This window comes from Lepus europaeus, chromosome 3 (assembly GCF_033115175.1).
Source record: "Lepus europaeus isolate LE1 chromosome 3, mLepTim1.pri, whole genome shotgun sequence".
Lineage (NCBI taxonomy): Eukaryota > Metazoa > Chordata > Mammalia > Lagomorpha > Leporidae > Lepus > Lepus europaeus.
The window spans coordinates 150,521,337-150,542,702 of NC_084829.1; the positions used below are offsets into that span (position 1 = coordinate 150,521,337).

The 21,366-nt window shown below is 45.9% G+C and overlaps 1 long non-coding RNA gene across 1 annotated transcript in view; it reads right to left on the reverse strand.

Moving 5' to 3' along the window:
• Positions 1-243: 243 nt before the first annotated feature.
• Positions 244-21,366, reverse strand: part of LOC133757150 (uncharacterized) — a 30,301-nt gene continuing 9,178 nt past the window's right edge. Inside the window, exons 2-4 of the long non-coding RNA XR_009865571.1 lie at positions 11,386-11,563; positions 4,249-4,298; positions 244-863 (exon numbers count right to left, since the gene is read on the reverse strand). This is a non-coding gene — a long non-coding RNA (uncharacterized LOC133757150). The remainder of the gene's footprint in view (positions 864-4,248; positions 4,299-11,385; positions 11,564-21,366) is intronic.

Consider the following 21,366-nt stretch of genomic DNA (forward strand, 5'->3'; position numbering starts at 1 on the left):
GAAAACGGTTTTAACCAATAGGAAAGTGATGACAAAATACCACGGCATATTGACAGCATTGTTAAAGCTCCAAATTATAGTTAATGATAGCTAACTAATGTCTGGGGTACAAGAACCATGGATGTCTGACTGTTGACGAAAAAAGGAAAAAAGAAAAATGAGGGATCATGTCTCCTCCAGAGAACAACTAAGTTAAACTGATCCAGCTGAGACACAGTAGCTTCCAGGGTAAAATAACTTCTAATCAACTACATGAACCCAACCCAGCCCTCCCTTGCATGCACAACCCAGGCTGCTTTGCCTGTCCATGGGGAATGAATTCAGCACCCAATGGTAGCTCTGGATCCAAATTCCAAGGACCCCAGTTCAGGTCAGGCCTCCCTCTCATCTCTAAGCAGGTGGAATTTTACTTGTCAGAGGTAATTAACATATAGTATTGGTTGAAACTAGCAAAATCTCTGTTCTTGAAGAAATGTCATGTTTACCAGGAAATTGTGAGCTAAGGGAACTAAGCCTGGTGGAAATGTGTGCATGGAAGGTGTCTGCACGTTAGACAGAGAAGCTTTATAAATGGATTAGCAAAGACAGTCACTGGGCCCCAGACAGTGACGATGATTGTACGGGAAGCGTCAAAGTTAATCAGGACAAGATCTGCTTTTCTACATACAAATTGCAAGTCCTGGCAAGTGAATTCTGGAGCTAACAGAGGGGCCCTTGAGAAGACTAGGTCCTTGGCTGAATAAAAATCTTTGCCATTTACGGAGCGTGGGGGAAGGACATCAAGAATCCACACCACTCTCCACCATCTTCAATGTCAACCAGGAGCTCACACCATGAACTTGTCCCCTGCGTAAAAGTTAAATCTAAAAGAAAAAAAAAATTTAAGAGTTAATAGTCTTCTTTATTCAACTGATCATATTTTATTTCTTTATTTTAAAAATCTATTTTATTTATTTGAAAGACATAATTACAGAAAGAGAAAGAGAAAAAAAAAAAAGATATTCCAACCATTCCAACCGTTGATTCATTCCCCAGATGGCTACAATGGCCAGGGCTGGGCCAGACCGAGGCCAGCAGCCTGGAATTCCATCCAAATTTCCCATGTGAGAGCAGTGGCCCAAACACCTGGGCCATCTTCTTCTGCTTTCTCAGGTGCATTAACAGGGAGCTGGATTGGAAGTGGAGTAGCCAGGACTCAAACTGGTATTCATATGGGATGCGGGCGTCACAGGTGACCACCTAACCCAGCACACCATGACACCAGCCCCAACTGATCACACTTTAATGATGTATTTTCTCTCTAAGATTTAGACAAAGCACAAGTGCTGAGAAGTTTTGTTGATGTCTGATTTTCAGAGCTGTTGAAATCATGTCAGTTATTAGGAAAAATAAGTCATTTTAGAGTTGTTACAGAAAAACAGATATTTTTAATTGGAAATAAATTGGTAGTTATCCATATCAAAACAATTTTTAACCTAAATGTAACTAATTCCTATTACTCTCCAGACACAGAAACCGCAATTTAATTTGGCAGCCCGCTGTGCTCAAAGCGTTCTGTTGGTGTGGAAGCCAGGATGTGGAAGCCAGGATGAACCAGGCACCACCCTTCAGGAATTCACAACAAGATGTGCATAGGAGGTGAGTGGGGGGAAGTTGGCCAAAGCCGCACGAAGGAAGTGCCTTGTTCAGCAGACTGCAAAGTGTTAGAAGCATGTCAACATACAGCCACTGACAGAATATTCCAAATGAGTGATATGGAAAAAGCTTCCCCCACGTGATGAAAAGCAGCCCATCGCCTGCCCTGAAAACACTGAGTAACTTAATAGGTTTCTTCCCTTCTGCAACCCAGGCGTACAATTTCCCTAAAAGGAATTGCTGAAGGATGTTACTGGGCAGGCCAGCGGCGCTGGCACCCAGGGCTTCTCCCAAGCGTCCCGCGGTGGACGTACCTCCCACAAAGAGCCCTCCTGCGGCCAGTTTGCTAGGCGGTTCTGGGGCACCAGATCTCCTCCTCGCCTTGGAAGCTGGACCGTCTGGCAGGGTCCCTGTCTCCTTGCCAGAGCGAATTCCCAGCCTGCCTCCTGCCAGCTTCTAGGGGGATCAAGCGAATACTTCGCCGTTGATGCTGAAAGCAAAGCTGAGTCCACACGCCCTCTCTGGGAGTCCAGCAAGGCCGAGGCAGGCAGCCCCGTGGCGGATGCCATCGGCCCAAGGACTGGCAGGATGGGCAGGTGACACCTGCTCTGAGTCTCTTGATAAAGAAGAAAAACAAAAGGAGACCAGGCCATCGTCTGGCCTCACCGTGAAGCTGGGCCCCAGGGCTGCAGCCTGGATGTGGAGGGACTCTGCTACAAAGGGGCAGTGTTTTCCCATTCCCCAAGGGAACTGTACCAGGGACACACCCCCACCCACCCATAGCCGGTGTGGGGAAGACCTCCCAGACCAGGTCAAATGAGAGTCTCCCATTACTGGCCGATCATTAGCGACAACGACTTGTGACTAATAGGAGCGAGGCCTCCTTCGCGGGGTCTGGAGAGAGAGCCATAGTCCTGGCTGGGGAGGGGACCTTATTCCATCCCAGTGCAGTTACTGCTGCAATAAAGTAGGAAGATGAGGGACGACAGAGCAGCGATGTGCCTGCCGGGATGGCGCCGGGACCAGTGCTTGCACAGCAGCCACGGTCCCTGTGCCACGGTGAGGGGAGCCACGGCGGCAAAGAGCAGAGGCCAAGAGGAGAGGAGCGGGTATAAGTCACCTTGGCTTCAGGGAACCTCAACAACTGCAGGAAAGACACAGCCCGGCCACGCTACACTGACTGCCAAGAGAGGAAATATCAGAAAGCCCGTTTGGTTAGCTCCTGTTTCTGTTCAAACATTTTGTGCCTTGTAAGCTGCAGTGGCTTGGGAACTTAGGGTATACTCATCTTTAGAATTGCAACCTTTCTAAATCTGATTTAGACAAAATTGGTGAGTTGGAGCCTTAAAAAAAATAAATAAAGGAGAGTTTTGACTCACTTAAAATGATGTTGGAAAAATGCATTTTAAATGACAAGGGTTCGGAAGCCCTTTTTTTAAAAGACAGCAGTCTCCAAGGTTTACAGTTTTGTGGGTCTCGAACAGCGAAGCCCCTACAAAGCAAACCAGGCTTTGCCAGTGTTCCCTTTTAGAATGTTCTTGGAATTTGGTTGAGGTTAAGGATGTTTCCATAACGTAAGTCTACACCTTAGCCATTTTCCAACATCTGAACATCGCTGGTAATGCGACTGCCTCTCTTGTATTTTGCTGTGGTCTTTCTCAGCTTCCCACAATTGGGATAGCATTTCATATCCACAGGAATGGAAATAATAACCAATAGCTCACTTTCCTCTTCTGTGGTTAATGTTTGTGTTTTCGCTCCTGCTTCCCCAAGCTTCCTCGGCCCCTTCCGTGCTTGCTCTAAGCCCTGCCCCACCCAGCATCTTCCCGGAAGTAGAGCTGCCTGAAGCGTGGGTGAAAAAAGAACGTGACGAGGGCTGATCCTGGAGACCAGCTGTCTGCAGAGCACTGGACTCCGAGTCGCAAGGCCACGATCCAGCGCTACCTCCTCCAGGCCCCACACAAAAGCCTGCCGTGGCTCCCCATGTCTATATAAGGTACAGGCTCCCTAGTCTGGAATGTGGTGCTTCCCACAACCTGACACTGACCCGCATCCGTCACTCACCACAGGTCCCACACAAATTCTCTTCTCCAGCCAAGGGGGAGGTTGCCGCCAAGCTGGGCGTCCCCGTCCCTGCTCCGCTTCTCCCAGGGTCCCGCTGGGTTCCAGGGCCCGCCTGCGTCCTTCCACTCACAGGCCTTGCCCTGAGTGCCACACTCAGATTTGGAAGTGAGGGTATGCCCTCCGTTAAACTCAGTTGCTACTACGTGACACTAGCTTTCAGGAAGGACTCAGCTTGGAAGACAAGTCAAAAGGACCACCTGAGAAGGCAATGGGATCTGGGGTCCGTTGACTTTAAATGAGCAGTGCTCAGAGGCACATGGAGTGGAAAGGATGAGCTTGTCTGAAATGGGTTCGAAGGGAGCCGCTGGGAGTCTGGACTGGCCGTGTGCCTGTGCCACGAACCAGGGGAGGGGCATACTCACGAGTGCACACCAGGGTTCTGAGCCATACACCACCTTGCAGGGGTGAGTAGGCCACGGCGCCAGCACCTGGTCACCTTGCTCCTGAGACCACCCCAGCTGTGCCCCTTCACTCAGACCCCATGCTCACCTTTCTGGAAGTGAAAAAGAGGGCACACCGAGGACTCATGGCTGTGACCGCTGCAAGAAGGAAGGAGATGGAAAATTATTAAAATTTAGAAGACTGAAGTAGGGTGGAAGGGATTCCTACAATGTTGGAGGCTGTGCAATGACACTGGTGTTTCTGAAGAACTCCAATGAGGCTAACCCCACAAGAGATGCAAAACCCATCAAGGATCCAGGAGCAAAGTACAAAAATAGTCTGCAGAGTTCCTACCCCAGCACCAGAAAGCAGGGGGAAAGGCAATGATTGGAGCTGAGCCTGCAGCTCAGTGACTGCCATTTTACTTTAATTTCTAGCTAAGTGTGCATTGTCTCTTTCCTCCATTTGAAAATCACCTCCAGGGCTGGTATTGTGGCATAGGTAAAGCCGGTAAAGTCACCACATGGGACGCCGGCATCCCTGGCTCAAGTCCCAGTTGCTCCACTTCCAATCCAGCTCCCTGCCGATGTGTCTGGGAAAAGCAGCAGAAGATGGCCCAAGTGCTTGGGCTCCACATCCATGTGGGAGACCCGGATGAAGCTCCTGGCTCCTGGCTTCAGCCTGGACCAGCCCTGTCTATTGTGGCCATCTGGGGAGTAAACCAGTGGATGGAAGATCTCTCTCCCTGTCTATTCCTCTTTCTCTGTAACTCTGATTTTCAAATAAATAATAAATCTTTAAAAAGAAAGAAAGAAAAGTATCTCCAAGAAGGTAGGAATTTTGGTTTTGTTTTTCACCATTATATCACCAATGTCATACAGTCTCCAGCAAATAGTGAGAACTCAATAAAAAACAGTATTAGTATTATCACTGAAAACAAAGAGTGAAAAGCAAAAGCAACAACAAAATACACTCTCCAAAACACTTCATAATCAATGCATTAGTTAGGATTAGGATTAGGTTTGGCTTCAAACGGCAGAAAAATCAAAATCGTAATGGCTCCACAAGCAGTCACTTGCTCCCCCAATAAAGACTCCCTAGGGTCATGAATCCAGCATGGAGGTAGCCCTCTATGGAATTAAGAACTCCGCCTCGTTCTCTGCTGTTGTTCTACCATCTTCAGCTGTATGTCATAGTTCAAGGCGATGGCTCCAGCTCCAGCGATCAAGATAGCATTCCAGCCAAGAAGAAGAGGAAAGGCACTTCCCAGACCTGGCTCACCCTGGTTCCTCTGAGTCACGTAGCCCACAGAGAGCTGGGGAAAGTAACACTTACTCCGGGTGGCCATGAGCCCCCCTAAACCTCATGGCTTCCATGCTCTACAGAAAAAAAGGGAGAATGGATATTGGGGCTGATTGGTATTCTCTGTCACTGTGGGCACTGTGACATTCCCTTCTCTGTCATGTGTGTTGAAGGAAGAAAGGAAATAGGATTTGCCAAGCCACAGCTCTCCACGAATGTGCAGGCATGCTTGTAGCATTGCTTTACGCTGCTACTCTGATGGTACCCTGAGTCTCACGGCTCCCACGCAGGGTCATCCTAGATGCACTTGTTCTTTGGGTCTCTGTCTTGAGCACCCTCTATAAATGTCATCGGTGAAAATGCTGGGCATTAACACCAAGGTCAAATGCATGGGCTGTGGAGTCAGAGTTCGGTCCAGGGTTCAAATCCAGGCCCCACCACTCACCAACTCTCTAACCCTGAGTAAGTTACTTTCCAGTTCTGTTTCCTGCTGTGCAAAATGGGGCTAATGTTGATGTCTCCACCACAGGGCTGTGGCGGACATCGGAGAGCACACGCTAAATGCTCAGGAAGAGTTTCCTGCGACTCGCCCTGTTACTCCGTGCCACGTCTACCCTCGCAAGGACTTGCAGGTCTTGTGCTTCCTTCCTGTCCCCTAACGCACACCTCCCCTTCAGGCCCTTACCGGTTCTGAGCTCCGTGGGCACCCATGTACCCTTGCTCCTGCCTCGATCCTTGCTCTCTTGTGATCTGCCCTCCATTTACAGCCCGGGAGATCTTTCCTTACATGCGTCTAACGGTGCCACGCACTTCCTCAAGTCTCCATGTGCGCCCACGTCACCTGGCTGTTTGGCCTTCATCCATCACCACTTCCCCCTGACAAAACTCACTGCAGCCCAAAGAAAGAATGTGGAGTTCCCAAAGAAAGAATGTGGAGTTCTCAGCCTTGCTTTTTCTAGCCTTGGACGAGTTGTTCCCTCTGCCAGCAATACACTTTCCTTCCTCAATTCTCTGTTGAGTGACTTCTCCTCTTTCATGATTCAACTCAAATATCACTGTCTCCAAGGTGCCTTCCTTGACCTACCCAGGTACAAACAAGCTAATATGCACAGGGAGCTGGCCAGCGCTTCCTAGGCTAATCCTCCACCTGCGGCGCCGGCACCCCGGGTTCTAGTCCTGGTTGGGGTGCCAGATTCTGTCCCGGTTGCCCCTCTTCCAGGCCAGCTCTCTGCAGTGGAGGATGGTCCAAGTCCTTGGGCCCTGCACCAGCATGGGAGACTGGGGGAAGCACCTGGCTCCTGGCTTTGGGTTGGTGCAGCGCCGGCCATAGTGGCCATTTGGAGGTTGAACCAATGGAAGGAAGACCTTTCTCTCCATCTCTCTCTCTCTGTCTAACTGTCTGTCAAAAAAAAAAAGTATATATATATATATATATATATATATATGCACAGGGAGCTTAGAATAAGACAGAACACAGTAACCTATGAATAGCTTTTAGCTTTCATTGTTGTCAGTTTACTTCTGCGTGTGCAGAGTGGCTTGTCATCTACTAGAATACTGTTAGATTCTGTGCGCTTCAAGTGTTAGTTTTTCTCTTGAAGCTTTCTTCAGTCATGTAGCGGAAAAGAGTCCAATACCTGGAGACAACTGACTGGCTGCATTAATGATGGATACAGGAGTGGGGGCATGAAAGGATGGGTGAATGGATGTTGGGTGGGAGCCTGGAAAATGTCTTTACTCTCAACGAACCCAACATGAATTTCAGAAGAACAATGGAGAAAGAGGCAGCAAAAATTCTCCCAGAGTATACTGATGCTTTGTCCTAAGACAGGGGTTTGGAGTGACTTAGGGGTCCTGAGTAGAGGACTTGCCCCCTATCTGAATAAAGGAAAATGTGTCCAGTGATATTGGTCAAATGCGGCCGAGCTCTGAGTCATCCGCTCTTACTTTGTTTGTGTGTTCCTGAATTGAGTTCATTGTAAATAGGCAAGCCTTCTTTTTCAGGAAATCTTGAAACAGGATGCTAAGTGGTGGAAATGTGGACAATGGTTCATCTCTCTCTTTCACTTCTTGTGGTTTTTAAATTCCTGCCTCCCACACCCAAGCTGGTTTTTTTTTTTTTTTTCTTTTTTCTTTTATGAGTCCAAGAATTGTGTCTCTTCAGAAGAGCACCAGTTAAAGGTTGTGGGTCAGGGCTGACTGAGTTCAAACCCTGTCCACACAGCGCACTCGCTGTGGTTCCTTCGGCAATTACTCCACCTCTCAAAGTCCTCGGTGGCCTCCAACCTGGAACAGATTTGTGCTTCCACCTGGTATTGTCAAGCTAAGCTCCTGGTGTGGGGTAAAGCGGTTCCTATTATTTTCTAGCTCTTGGTATTTCAAAAGTTCAAGGAAAGTGGAATGAAATGAGAAGTTCAAGTGTAAAAGTTTTTGCAACCCATGCAAAGTTCTCCTGTGCTCTTTCTGGAGGCCTGCTCATGCCTGTGTTGGCTGGAGCCTGTGTTAGATGGAGCCTGTGTTAGCTGGAGCCTGTGTTAGATGGAGCCTGTGTTAGCTGGAGCCTGTGTTAGCTGGAGCCTGTGTTGGCTGGAGCCTGTGTTGGCTGGAGCCTGTGTTAGATGGTTTCTGTTCTTGGTTGTTCTCAATGGCAGAACACGTTTCTCTTGGTACCTTCTCTGGGCCTCTTCGAGGCTTCACCCTGGTTTGCTTCATTTCCATGAGGATGCTGGAAAGTTCCTAGACCGGAAGCCAGCGGGGCTGCCCTCACTGAGGAGTGGGTGTCCAGGTCTGGGCGGCGGAAGGGGAGGCTCCAGATTGAGGAGGAAACTGCTCACTTCTCTATCTCTGAAAAACAGAGCTTCCTGGTGCTGCTCTGAATGTAGAGAAGAGAATCCCCGTGGTGAGAGTAAAAGCAAACTCTCGCTTCTTGCATTTAAAATAAAACATACCAGGCCAGCGCTGTGGCATAGTAGAGTGGAGCCACTGCCTTTGGTGCCAGTTCGAGTCACGGCTGCTCCACTTCCAATCCAGCGCTCTGCTATGGCCTGGGAAAGCGGTAGAAGATGGCCCAAGTCCTTAGGCCCCTGCACCCATGTGGGAGACCTGGAAGAAGCTTCTGGCTCCTGGCTTCAGATAGGCGCAGCTCTGGCCAGTGGCCATCTGGGGAATGAACCAGCGGATGAAGAACTTTCTCTTTCTCTCTCTCTCTCTCTGCTTCTGCCTTTCTGTGACTCTGCCTTTCTGGATGGATAAACTTTAAAAATAAATAGGTAAATAAAATAAAATAAAACATACTATGTCTGCAAGTCTGATTATCCATCTGCTCTAATTTTTCCATAATGAACATGCAAGTCTTGTATAATAAAAACTTTAAAAAGATACACAGAGAATAGTAGTTGTTTCCAAATCTTATGGTTGCAGAATGAGTCGATCTTTTTTTTTAAAAGATTTATTTATTTATTTGAAAGTCAGAGTTACATAGAGAGAGAAGGAGAGGCAGAGAGAGAGAGAGAGGTCTTCCATCCGATGGTTCACTCCCTAGATGGCCGCAACAGCAGGAGCTGTGCTGATCTGAAGCCAGGAGCCAGGAGCTTCTTCTGGGTCTCCCACACGAGTGCAAGGGCCCAAGCACTTGGGCCGTCTTCTACTGCTTTCCCAGGCCATAGCAGAGAGCTGTATCAGAAGTGGAGCAGCCGGGTCTGGAACCGGCACCCATATGGGATGCCAGTGCTTCAGGCCAGAGTGTTAACCCACTGCGCCACAGAGCCAGCCCCAAGAGTCAATCTTTTTAATGTCAAATGTTTTTCAGAGAATGACCTAGACTGAGCCTGACTCTACGAACTGGGAGCCTCCACATTCGTACCCAAGCACAGGAGGCGCTTGCTGTATACCTCTGAAATTCCTTAACCTCTCTGACTCTTAGATTCATACAATAAATAAGGATAGTCAGGAAGGTTGAGAAGTTGGACTGGTTAATGCTCACTACAGCTTAAAGACATAGCATGCTATTTTGATTTAAGTAGGTTGAAATTGAGTCAGAGGCATACGACATAAACAAAAGTATTTTCATTCCTCTCTCTGTTGTAAACAAAGATGGCATCCTTTGAGTTGATTGTGAATGTCAAAGTTTCAATAGGCCACATCTCACAATTCAGGATCCACCTTGGCTGACGTGGAGAAAGAAGGTACCCTATACTACCTACCACTGACAGTGCTATAAATTGTAGTGCATATGTAACACAAGGATATCACATTTTTAAATTGAATAGTTTTACTTAAAAGTTCACTACATTACTCTTTTTTTTCCATTTTGTTATGAAGGTACAATTTATATAGAGGAGATTTTACCCTTTGCAGGGTACAGTTCTTCAAGTTCTGACGAATGTATAGAGTTGTGTAACCACTACCACAAAGGAACAGTTAAACAAAACAGTTCCATCTAAAAACTCACCCCTCTGCAATCCACATTTCTCCCTACCCACAGCCCCTGGCAACCACTAATTGACTTTCTGTCTTTGTAGTTCTGCCTTTGCAAGATTATCAGATATCACTCGCTTCATAAAGTGAAATTAGACAGTACGTAGTCTGTCTTCGCTCACTTAGTGTAATGGATTGGAGATTCTGCCATATTGTTGCAAATATTAGTAATTCCTCTGACTGCTGGGGAGTACTGCCCTCCGTGAATGTATCACGTTCTGTTTATCCACCCCCTAGGTGAGGGACATTGGGTTTGTTTCCAGTTTGGAATGATTACCCATAAACCACTACAAACATTCACTTCCAAGCTTTTGTGTGAACACAGGTTTTTGGTTCACTTCAGTAAATATCTAGGAGAGGAATTTCTGGTTGTTCAGTAAGTGCAGGTTTAACTTAACAAGAAATGAGCAGACTGCTTTTCAAAGGGCTGTGCCATTTTGCAATCACATCAGCAGCAGAAGAGAGCTCCAATTGTTCCATATCCTGGCTGATGTTTGATAGTATTCATTGTTGTTTATTTTATCTATTTGAAAAGGCATTTGATGGTATTGCTGGTTTGGATTTGCATTTTCTTAACAACTGGTGACATGAAACATTTTTTCTTTTGCTTATTTGCCATCCATGGATTGTCTTTGATGAAATACCAGTTGAATTCTTTTGCCCATTTTTTTTACACAAAAACACAGAATAACTTTAATTGGCATGTGATATCAGCATCATGAAACAAAGAGGTAGAGAATCAGGTAAGATTCTAAGATTCAACCTAATTTCACACTGTGTTTCACTTTCCCAAACATTTTATGGCATTCCTTCAGTTTCTCTTTGTATCTTAACATTTTTTTTCTACCAAGAATACATTCTCATGCTTATTTGCCCATTTTTTAATTGGGTTGTTTGGTTTTCCTATCATTGAGTTTTGAGTGTTCTTTATAAATTCTATTTGCAAGTCCTTTATCAAATACATACTTTGCAAATAATATTTGTGCCTATCTGTGGGTTTTTTTTCCCATTCTTTTAACCAGGGCATTTTTCCTTTATTATTATTATTATTATTACTATCATTATTATTTTAGATCAAGGACCAACATAGTGGCATAGCAGGTAAAATCTGATGCCTGCAATGGCAGAATCTTATACGGATGCCGATTCGAATCCCAGCTGCTCCACTTCTATCCCAGTTCCCTAGTAATTGCCTTGAAAAAAGCAGCAGAAGATGGCCCAGGTGCTTGGGCCCCTGCACCCATGTGGGAGACCCAGATAAAGATCCTGGATCCTGGCTTCAGCCTGGCCCAGCCCTGGCCATTGTGGTTATCAGGGGTATCAGGGGAGTGAGCCCACAGACGGAAGTTCCCTCTCTCTCTTTCTCTCTGTAACTCTGATTTTCAAATAAATAAATTTTTTTTTAAAAAAAGAAATCTATTGTACAGCACGATGACTGTAGTTAATAATAATACATCGTATACTTACAGGACCAGCATTGTGGCACAGTAGGTTAAGCTGAGTTTTGCCTGCTCCGCTTCCAATCCAACTTCCTGCTATTGCTCCAGGGAAGGCAGCAAAGATAGCCCAAGTGCTTAGGCCCCTGCCACCCATGTGAGAGACCTGGGTAGAGTTCTGGGTTCCTGGTTTCAGCCTGGCCCTGCATCTGAGAAGCAAACAAGAAGATGAAAGATCTATTTTTTTCCCTGTCTCTCCTTCTATCTCTGTTGCTCTGCCTTTCAAATAAATAAATAAATCTTTTTTTAAAAATTGCATGCATCAAAGCTACTAAGGGAGTAGATTTTGAGTACTTAACACACACACACAAAGCAATCAGTGTGTGAAACAATACCTGTGCTAATCACTCAAGGGGAGGAGACAGCTCCACTCCATGAGGTCACCCAGGGACCCAGGTTCTTCCCACTATCTGCTTCCGGCCGATTGACCTCATCTGCTTGATTAACATAATTTTTCTTTTCCTTTCTTTATTTGAAAGGCAGAGTGATGGGTGGGTGGGAAGGAGGGACAGACTAAGAGAGAGAAATAGAGAGAGATCTTCCCTCTACTGGTGTTTTCCTTAAATGTACACAACAGCCAGAGTTGGACCAGGTCAAGACCAGAACCCAGGATCTCTAGCCAGGTCTCCCATGTGGGTGGCAGGGACCCAAGTACTTGAGTCATCACCTAGTGCCGCCCAGGATAGTATTAGCAGAATGCTGCATTAGAAGCAGAGGTGGGACTCCATCCTGGGCACCCTAATACAGGATGTAGGCACCCTGCTTGGTGATTTAACCACAGTGACCACCACATCACCACCATTTTATCTTCATTCCTACCCAAGGAAAAAGAGGAAGTAGAGGAAATGCAACTTCCTTTGTGAGGACATGACCCAGATGTCACATCCTTTTTTTCCTTTTTTGAAAAATTTTTTTTTCTTTTTACATCCTTTCGGCAAGATCTTAGTCACTTCTTACAACTAACCACTAGGAAACCTTGAAAATGTACTTTAGCTGGACAACCATTTAAATAACTATTTAAGGCTAGTACTGAGGTGGGTGTGGTGGCAGAGTAGGGTGAGCTGTCACTTGGGACAGCTAAATCCCGCAGAAGAGCACCAGTTCAAGTCCTGGCTACTCCACTTCCAATCCTACTCCTTGCTAGTGGTCCTGCGAGGCAGCAGGTGATGACTCAAGTACTTGGGTCACTGTTACCCACATGGGAGACCCGGATAGAGTTTCTGGATAATGGCTTCAACCAGCCCTGGCTGTTGTAGCCCCTTGGGGAACAGACCAGCAGATGAGTTACGTCTCTCCCCCTCTTTCTCTATCGCTCTGCCTTTCAAATAAATAAGTACTAAAAATTATAAAATAAAATAAATATAAAATAAAATAAAAGCCTTCATTATTGGGAAGAGCACACAGGTGGGAAAGTAGCGCTCCACCACAGATAGGAAACAGGGATGCTATAACTAATTGGATCTTCTTACTCATACTTGTAGTCAACCAGGAAGCAGAAGTTGCTATTCCTAAGCTGAAGAGGTTTCCAAAGTTACTTCTGTGGTTAACAAAAGAAAAAAAATGAGATTTTCCTTTTGCCTTGAGATTAGCAAAAGGAACTGACAACCACTGAGGACATCAAGGAGTTATGTGGTCTGCATTGTGAAGGGAGCTGAGTATCCGCTGTGTCCGACGCGCCCACGATACCATCGCTACACCACCTCTGGTCCAAGATCGAGTTCATGGAGAAGCTAGAGGAAGCTGTTGAGTCATCGCCCTCCGGAGATGTGTGCAGAACCCCCACCCCCACCCCCCGCATCCTGGGAGAAGGGGAAAGAGCACGTATTCGCTCCGAGCTAAGTGAGCCTCACTGCCCCCATGTGGGACAGCCAGCAGCTCCAGTCTGGGTTGGGATGAAGGCATTTCCTGGATGCTTTTGTGTCCTATTTCTGTTATCACACATTAGCACAAACCTAGTGGCTGCAACAAGGCAAATTTACTACATTCCAGTCCCGGAAGTCGGAAGCTTCATTGGACAAAACCCAGCGTGCTGACAGGATTGTGTTCCTTCTGGAAGCTCCAGGGGAGAATCTGCTTCTTGCCCTTTCCTACCTCCGGAGGCCGCCGGCTGCCTCCCGTCTCCAAAGCCAGCAATTGCATCACTCTGACCTCTGCTCCTGTTGTCACGTCTCCTTCTCTAGCTCGGAGACTCCTGCCTCCCCCTACAAGATCCTTGTGAGTGCCGTGGGCCCACCCAAAGCCTGCAAGGTCAGTTTCCCGTCTTCAAATACCTAATTACAGCTGCACATCTTGCCACTGAAGGTAGCAGATTCACAGGTGTCGGGGATTTACACGTGGACAGCTTTAGGGAGCCGTGAGTGTGCCTTCCACGCAGGGCAACCAACCTCGGGTGGTGCAATTGGTGGTTTTCTCTCTGACTACTTGGGCAGGGGGAAGATAATGGGGAGAGGCTGGGGGTTTTAGAGAAGAGGCAGCCGTGAGAGGCAAGAGGTTCTGTTCCCGGCATGCAACAGACCCCTGAGTCTCCAGCATGGGCGGGGGGAGGCCCTGTGGAAGGGTGCTGATGGGAGCAGTCTGGCGACAGAAGACCTGCCTCCCAAGTCAGTGACCGCCAGCAGCAAGGCAGACCCGGGGGCAGGGGTTAGGCTGGAACCAGACCTTCCAGAGGGGGACATGGGCAGAGAGGAAGCTACACGTGGCCCCCTGAGAAAGTCTCTGCTGATTCCACGGGACAATCAGCTCTGGCTGAGCTCTACCACACAGACGTCACCATGGCCCTCCCCTTCTCATTGTCTCTAATCACTCACAACAAAATGAGGAACAGAAAGAAAAAAGTGGAACACACACCTGCCATGTTCAGTGTCCTTGAAGGCAGAAGTCGGGCCTGTGAGGTGTGAGAGGGACAACTTGAATGAGATGTGAGACTGCAGTACAAATCAGACTAATTTCACTAACGTGACAGTACAGGAAGTAGGAGGACCAACCCAAGATGTCTTTAAAATGAGTGCTATCTAGTAGAGCAAGAGTAGACAGATGGTAATGGGAAACCACTTTTGTTGTAAGTAAAACCTTATTCTTAAACCTCCCAAGTTGACTCTCCAAGGTGTAGTATTTCCAGTGACAAGTGTTGTCAGAAACACCGAAGGACCTCAGTCCAAAACTCAAAAGTGTGATAGAACTTGTACCCAGAGCCCAGAGCCAACATTTTCCATGGGGCACCAGAATTGCTGCGGCCAGGTGGTCTTGCCTTCAGTCACTCAAAGGTCTCATGGGAGCAGGTGAGACAATTCAAGGACCCTGTTGCCTCAGCAGGTCAACTTGACACAAGAACTTGCTCTCAGCAGTGGGGCTGCTGCCTCGCAACCTCAAAGCAGAAAACGCTTCCATTGTCCCCCAACTTGAGCTGTAAGCAATTCATTACCCTGGCTTTTCATGTCCATGGTTACTTACTTAATTCTGGAAAGAGAAGTATCAAAATATTAGCTTGACTCTCTCCTTCCTGTGATTTTTTTTCCCCTTCTACCATTTTTTAAAAGATTTATTTTATTTATTTGGAAGACAGAGTTACAGAGAGAGGTCGAGGCACAGAAAGAGGTCTTCCATCCACTGGTTCACTCCCCAATTGGCCTCAGTGGCCAGAGCTGCACCTATCCAAAGCCAGGAGCTTCTTCCCAGTCTCCTACGTGGGTAAAGGGGACCAAGGACTTGGGCCATCTTCTACTGCTTTCACAGGCCATAGCAGAGAGCTGGATCGGAAGAGAAGTAGCCGCCGGGACTTGAACCTGAGTCTATATGGGATGCCGGCGCGTTAACTCACTGCGCCACAGTGCCGGTCCCCCCACCACCACCACCATTTTAAGCAGGTAGCTAGGCTTGTGTGTGATTATGGGAGATCTAAGAAGCTACTGGGCCAAGAGCAAAGGTTTCCTGTAAGAGAAATCTCTGAAGCTGGCGCCGCAGCTCACTAGGCTAATCCTCCACCTTGCGGCGCCAGCACACTGGGTTCTAGTCCCAGTCGGGGCACCGGATTCTGTCCCGGTTGCCCCTCTTCCAGGCCAGCTCTCTGCTGTGGCCCAGGAGTGCAGTGGAGGATGGCCCAAGTGCTTGGGCCCTGCACCCGCATGGGAGACCAGGAGAAGCACCTGGCTCCTGGCTTCAGATCAGCGCGGTGCGCCGGCCTCAGCACACCAGCCGCAGCGGCCATTGGAGGGTGAACCAACGGCAAAGGAAGACCTTTCTCTCTGTCTCTCTCTCTCACTGTCCACTCTGCCTGTCAAAAAAGAAAGAAAGAAAGAAAGAAAGAAAGAAAGAAAGAAAGAAAGAAAGAAAGAAAGAAAGAAAGAAAGAAAGAAAGAAAGAAAGAAGAAACCCCTGGCTTGCTTTTGAAGAAGTCTAAGGCCTCTATAGAAGCTGGACTCATTGTCCTGGAGGGAAAGGGAATTGGGGAAGAAGCGAAAGCAGAATGGAGATTTTGACCTTGATTGGAAAGGAGAATGGGGGGAGATGAGGTTCCAGAGGAAGTGAAGACCCGGGCTATGCTGATGGAAGGTCTTACGCGCTGCTGGGTGCCACATGGGGCGGCCATGTAGGCACCGAGTGCTCATGTGTGGCACAGTTAATGGAGCCTTAGGATTGGAGAGAACCACATGCGAGATGACCCCTGGCATCTCAGCAGCAACCAGGGCAGAAAGAGAACCTGCTCAGAGCCTTAGGGCTCCAAAGACTCTGTCCAGGGCATAGCCCCAAGTATTTTCTCAAAGGAATTTCCTGTTGTGCCCCACATCACAAGCATGCACACACACACACAGTGAGGTCTGAGTTAGCTCTAAGTTGCATCAAAAGAATACAGCTCATGTTGTGGACAAGTATTTATATCCCCATATATCTCAATTTCCAACAGAAACCTATATTCTGAAGTTGTATACTGAAATGATAAATTTTCTACTTAGAATCCTACCCTTCAGGAGGCTAGAATGATACGTGTGGTAATGAATTAGAGTGGTAGAACTCATATTTGGCTAAAACCTAGCTACCTATAGGGAGATTTAAAGATAAATACCTAAGTTTGGAGTAGTAGAGCCAAATCTATTTCCTTATCGGCTCAGCTGAGACGACCTACAAGCAACATCTGTACCTAAGTTTCTTCTACTGCTCTCCAGTAAAAGGAGCCAGGGCCCCTTTGGAAATGTACAAGATGACCTAGAGCATCCTGTAGTTCCAGAAAGTAAGGAAGTGTTTACTTTGGGTTGTTGTTTGTAGGCAGAATCAACTTTATCAGAACATGACCTGTCTGAGGCTCACAACGCTGCAGCCCTCGAAGGTAGCTGGAGTGGGGGCCAGAAAATATCAACAAAAAGAGTGGAGTTGATAAGGCTGTGGGGACTGGCTGGAAGTGCAGGTAGTGCAGGGCAGGTTGGGGCAGGCTGGGACAAGGAAGTGCTTAAACTCCCACAATACACTGACACACACACACACACACACAGAGAGAGAAAGAGAGAGGGAGGGAGGGAGGGAGGGAGGGAGGAGCATGTCAAAGGGACACACAGAAGCGAATGGAAAGAGCTCCGTGGGCAAAGCTGGAACAACTTCTGCAGTAAAATAAAGTCATATGGGATGACAATCCAAAGAATAAAATAAACATCCATGCAGGGCTGGCGTTGTGGTGCAGCAGGTAAAGCCACGGCCTGCAGCGCGGACATCTCATGTTCCGGCTGCTCCACTTCCGATCCAACTCCCTGCTAATGTGCCTGGGAAAAGCAGCAGAAGATGGCCTGGGTGTTTGGGCCTCTGCCACCCACAGAGGTGACCCAGATGAAACTCCTGGCTCTTGGCTTTGGCTTGGCCTAGCCTCAGCTGTTGCAGCCATTTGGGAAGTGAACCAGCAGATGAAAGGTCTCTCTCTCTCTCTCTGTATCTCCTTCTCTCTCCATAACTCTGAATTTCAAATAAATAAATAAATCTTTTTTAAAAGATAACCATGAGTCCATAGCACTAACAATAAATTACTGAATAAATAAATGGAGAAAAGACAAATAGTCCATGCAGAATGCCAAATAATTCCCCCAAGGAAGTGGAACATAAGACCCCATTCCTTATGCATGGGCTACACACAGACACTTCCTAGCAAAGAATGAAGAGTACAATCTGAAAAGCGGGCAGGGGAGAGAAGAAGTTTACCATAGAGAAACCTGACAAGCACCATCCCAGCCAGGAGTTCAAATTCAACACCAGTGGTGAAAAGTCTTGTTGACAGCAGGTGCTCTTTATAGAATGTGATGGAGATGCCACATTATCTCTGGGGTCTTCCTCTGCAAAGCCATCACCCCAGCCTAAGAATGAAAAATAACAGGCAATTGCAGCTTGCCTGACCAGTCCTCCTCAAACCATTAAGGTCATCAAAAACAAGGAAAATCTGAGAAGCTGTCATAGCCAAGAGGGGATGAAGAAAATGACTAAATGTGGGACCAGCGGCATAGTAGGCTAAGCCCCGCCTGTGGCACCAGCATCCTATATGGGCACTGGTTCGTGTCCTGGTTGTACCTCTTCCATTCCAGCTCCCTGGTATGGCCTGGGAAAGCCAGAGGAAGATGGTCCAAGTCCTTGGGCCCCTGTATCCAGGAGACACCCGGGAAGGAGCTCCTGGCTCCTGGCTTCAGCTCGGCCTAGCCAGCCATTGTGGCCATTTAGGGAGTGAACCAGCAGATGGAAGATCTCTCTCTGTTTCTCCCTCTCTCTCTGTCTGTAACTCTATCCCTCAAAAAAATAAATAAATAAAATCTTTTTGAAAAATGAAAATGACTAAATATAATGTAAGATCAAAAATGACATTAAGTAAAACTAAGAAAAAATATGAATAAAGTATGAAATTCAGTTAATAATAATACATAATATTGGTTCATTAATTAAAACAAATATGCCACACTAGGGGCCAGTGCTGTGGTGTAGCAGTAAAGCAGCCACCTGCAGTGCTGGCATCCCATATGGGCACCAGTTCGAGTCCCAGCTGCTCCACTTGGAATCCAGCTCTCTGCTATGGCCTGGGAAAGCAGTAGAAAATGGCCCAAGTCCTTGGGCCCCTGCACCCATGTGGAAGACCCAGAAGCTCCTGGCTTCTGGCTTCGGATGGGCACAGCTCTGGCCGTTGTGGCCAACTGGGGAGTGAACCAGCGGATGGAAGACCTTTCTCTCTCTGCCTCTCCTCTCTCTGTGTAACTCTGACTTTCAAATAAATAATATTAAATATATATATATAACAGGAAAAACTGGGAGTGGGGGATATAAGAACTCTGTACAAATTTCACAATTACTATGTAAATGTAAAACTGTTCTAAAAATAATATATAGAAGAGCCTCCAGGTTTATTTTAAACCTCAGGAAAATGAATAGAATGGAATGACTCTTGCATATTTATCACATAGAGAGGCACAGTTTAGCAATAATAATTTCTGTTGTAAACATCTGTACTTTGGTTGTATCCTACTGGGAGCCAAAAAATGACCTATAACATGGCTATTGACAGTGGTAACTATTTGACCTAGTATTCCATGACTAAGAAATATCTACTCACTTTAGCAGGAATTTGCTGGCAAAAATGCTTAAAATAATTTGAAATTTTCCTCTGTGACTTCCTTATAATCTCCAAAGTATTTTCTTAAGGTTCAATAAATCAATGACATAGTTTTTAAATCTTACTCTCAGCATTTGAACATTTGAAAAGCTATTCACTCATCATAATAAATATATAAATTGAAACTGAAATAACATTTTCATCACATTTATAAAAAGCCAAAAGTAATGTTGCCAAAGCTGTCAATACAGTCATACAGTGCTAGTGAAGATGTCAATTATTAAAACCTCCGTGGGGGCATTTGACAGTATTAACATTATAAATGATTATAGCTTTTATTAAAATTTTCCATTTCTAAGAACTTATCCTACAGATAAATTCATAAGCATGCAAGTAACAGTAGTCCGATTTTATCCCTTCCATGTTGTATGTAACAAATTGGAAAAGTCAGAACTGGAGTTGTGGTATAGCAGATAAAGCTGCCACCTGTAGTGCCAGCATCCCAGATGATCACCAGTTCATGTCCCGGCTGCTCCACTTCTGATCCAGTCCCCTGCTAATGGCCTAGGAAAAGCAGCGAAAGATTGCCCAAGTGTTTGGGCCCCTAACACCCACATGAGAGACACTGATGTAGTCTGGCTCCTGGCCTCAGCCTGGCCATTGTGGCCATTTGGGGAGTGAACCAACAAATGGAAGATATCTCTCTCTCTCTCTTTCTCTTTCTCTCTTTCCCTCTTTCTCTCTCTCTCTCTCTGTGTGTGTGTCTAATTCTGCACTGTGTAGCAGTTTTTTAAAAAAGAGTAGGTAAGTGCTTTGCACATGTATATTTATAAAGAAAACATTCAAAAATATGCTACACATGTACTTGAAGAAGTTTCTGGGAACCAGCACTGTGACAACAATGGGTTAAGACCTGCAAAGCGTGCATCCCATAGCAGAGTGCCTGTTCAAGACCAAATTACTCCACTTCTGATCCAGCTCCCTGCTAATGCACCCAGGAAAGCAGCAGATGATGGCTCAAGTACTTGGGCCCCTGCCGCCCTCTTGGGAGACTCAGATGACATTCCTGGCTCCCAGCTTCGGCCTGCTCAGTCCCATCTATTGCAGGCGTTCGGGGAGTCAACCAGCAAATAAAAGACCTCTCTCTTTCTCCTGTCTCTCCCCCTCTCTGTCACTCTACCTTTCTAATAAAAAATATATTTTTAATTTAAAAAAAAGGTTTGTGGAAAATAAAATTGCAAGGTACATTTATTTTGGTGTAAAAAATTTAAATCCATGTACAGTTTTTCATAATATACATGTTTGTTTGTTATGAACTTTTTGTAGGCCTCATATACATAGATTTCAAGAATTTTTGCATAAAAATAAGCTTATCTTTAATTCCATTTTCATTAAACTTCAAAGTAGTTTTGCACTGTTAAAAAAGTAAGAAAACAAGATGCAGGGTATAGATTTATCATTTATATATAATATATAATTAACATATTTATATTTTATATATAAAATAATTATAATTACATAATTATAATTTCATATAATATATATTAAAGGCAATCGGAATTTGCTTATAAATGTATTTTAAAGTCCTTGTAAAGATATACCAAATATTAATGACAGTGTTTATCAGTAGCAAAGAGAGGTGGAGGTGGGGTAGGAATTGAGCAAATAGGAAACAGGAATAGGAGATTTTCACTGAATACTTTTTCAGAGATTCTGGTGTTAGAACTACATAAATATAAAATCTATTCCAAAAAATCAAGTGACGGGTTAAACTCCACCTTGTAAGAAACCGAAGGTCACAGATGGCATCACAGAATCCATATTATTATTCATAACAGATAACAGAGCGTGTAAGTACACTTGATATAGAATCCCCGGTGGTTGTTAGACGTCCTCCTCCCTTAGTGAGTCAGAACGAAAGCAACAGCATTAAAGGCAGGAAGTTCCTGATTTCACCATTTGCTATGGGTTTTCTTGGAAATGACGTGCAGGTAGTTTTAGAGCCATGATTTGTGATGGATGTAATCTTAATGGCAACACTTTTCAAAAACGGCCTTCATCAAATGAGTTGATATAATGCAATAAAAGGGCTTGAAGCTTAAAAGCCACTGTTTCTCCTAAAAGTTGAGACTCCAAGAAGAAAACATGGAGTCCTAGCTCTGAGCGCCTTTGTCTAACCACCATATTGTCTCTCAGTAGTGTGAAAATCCCTTATATATAGTTCCACGGCTAGGTGACTCCACTCCTCATTCCACCCAACTTACTACTTCTACCTGTTAATGATAAATAGACACCACGCACTACAGGGACCAAGCACAAATGCTTCTTCCATGAAGCCTCCCCAAGAATTGGAGTGCACTCCAGCAACATTTTGTTGAAATTCAA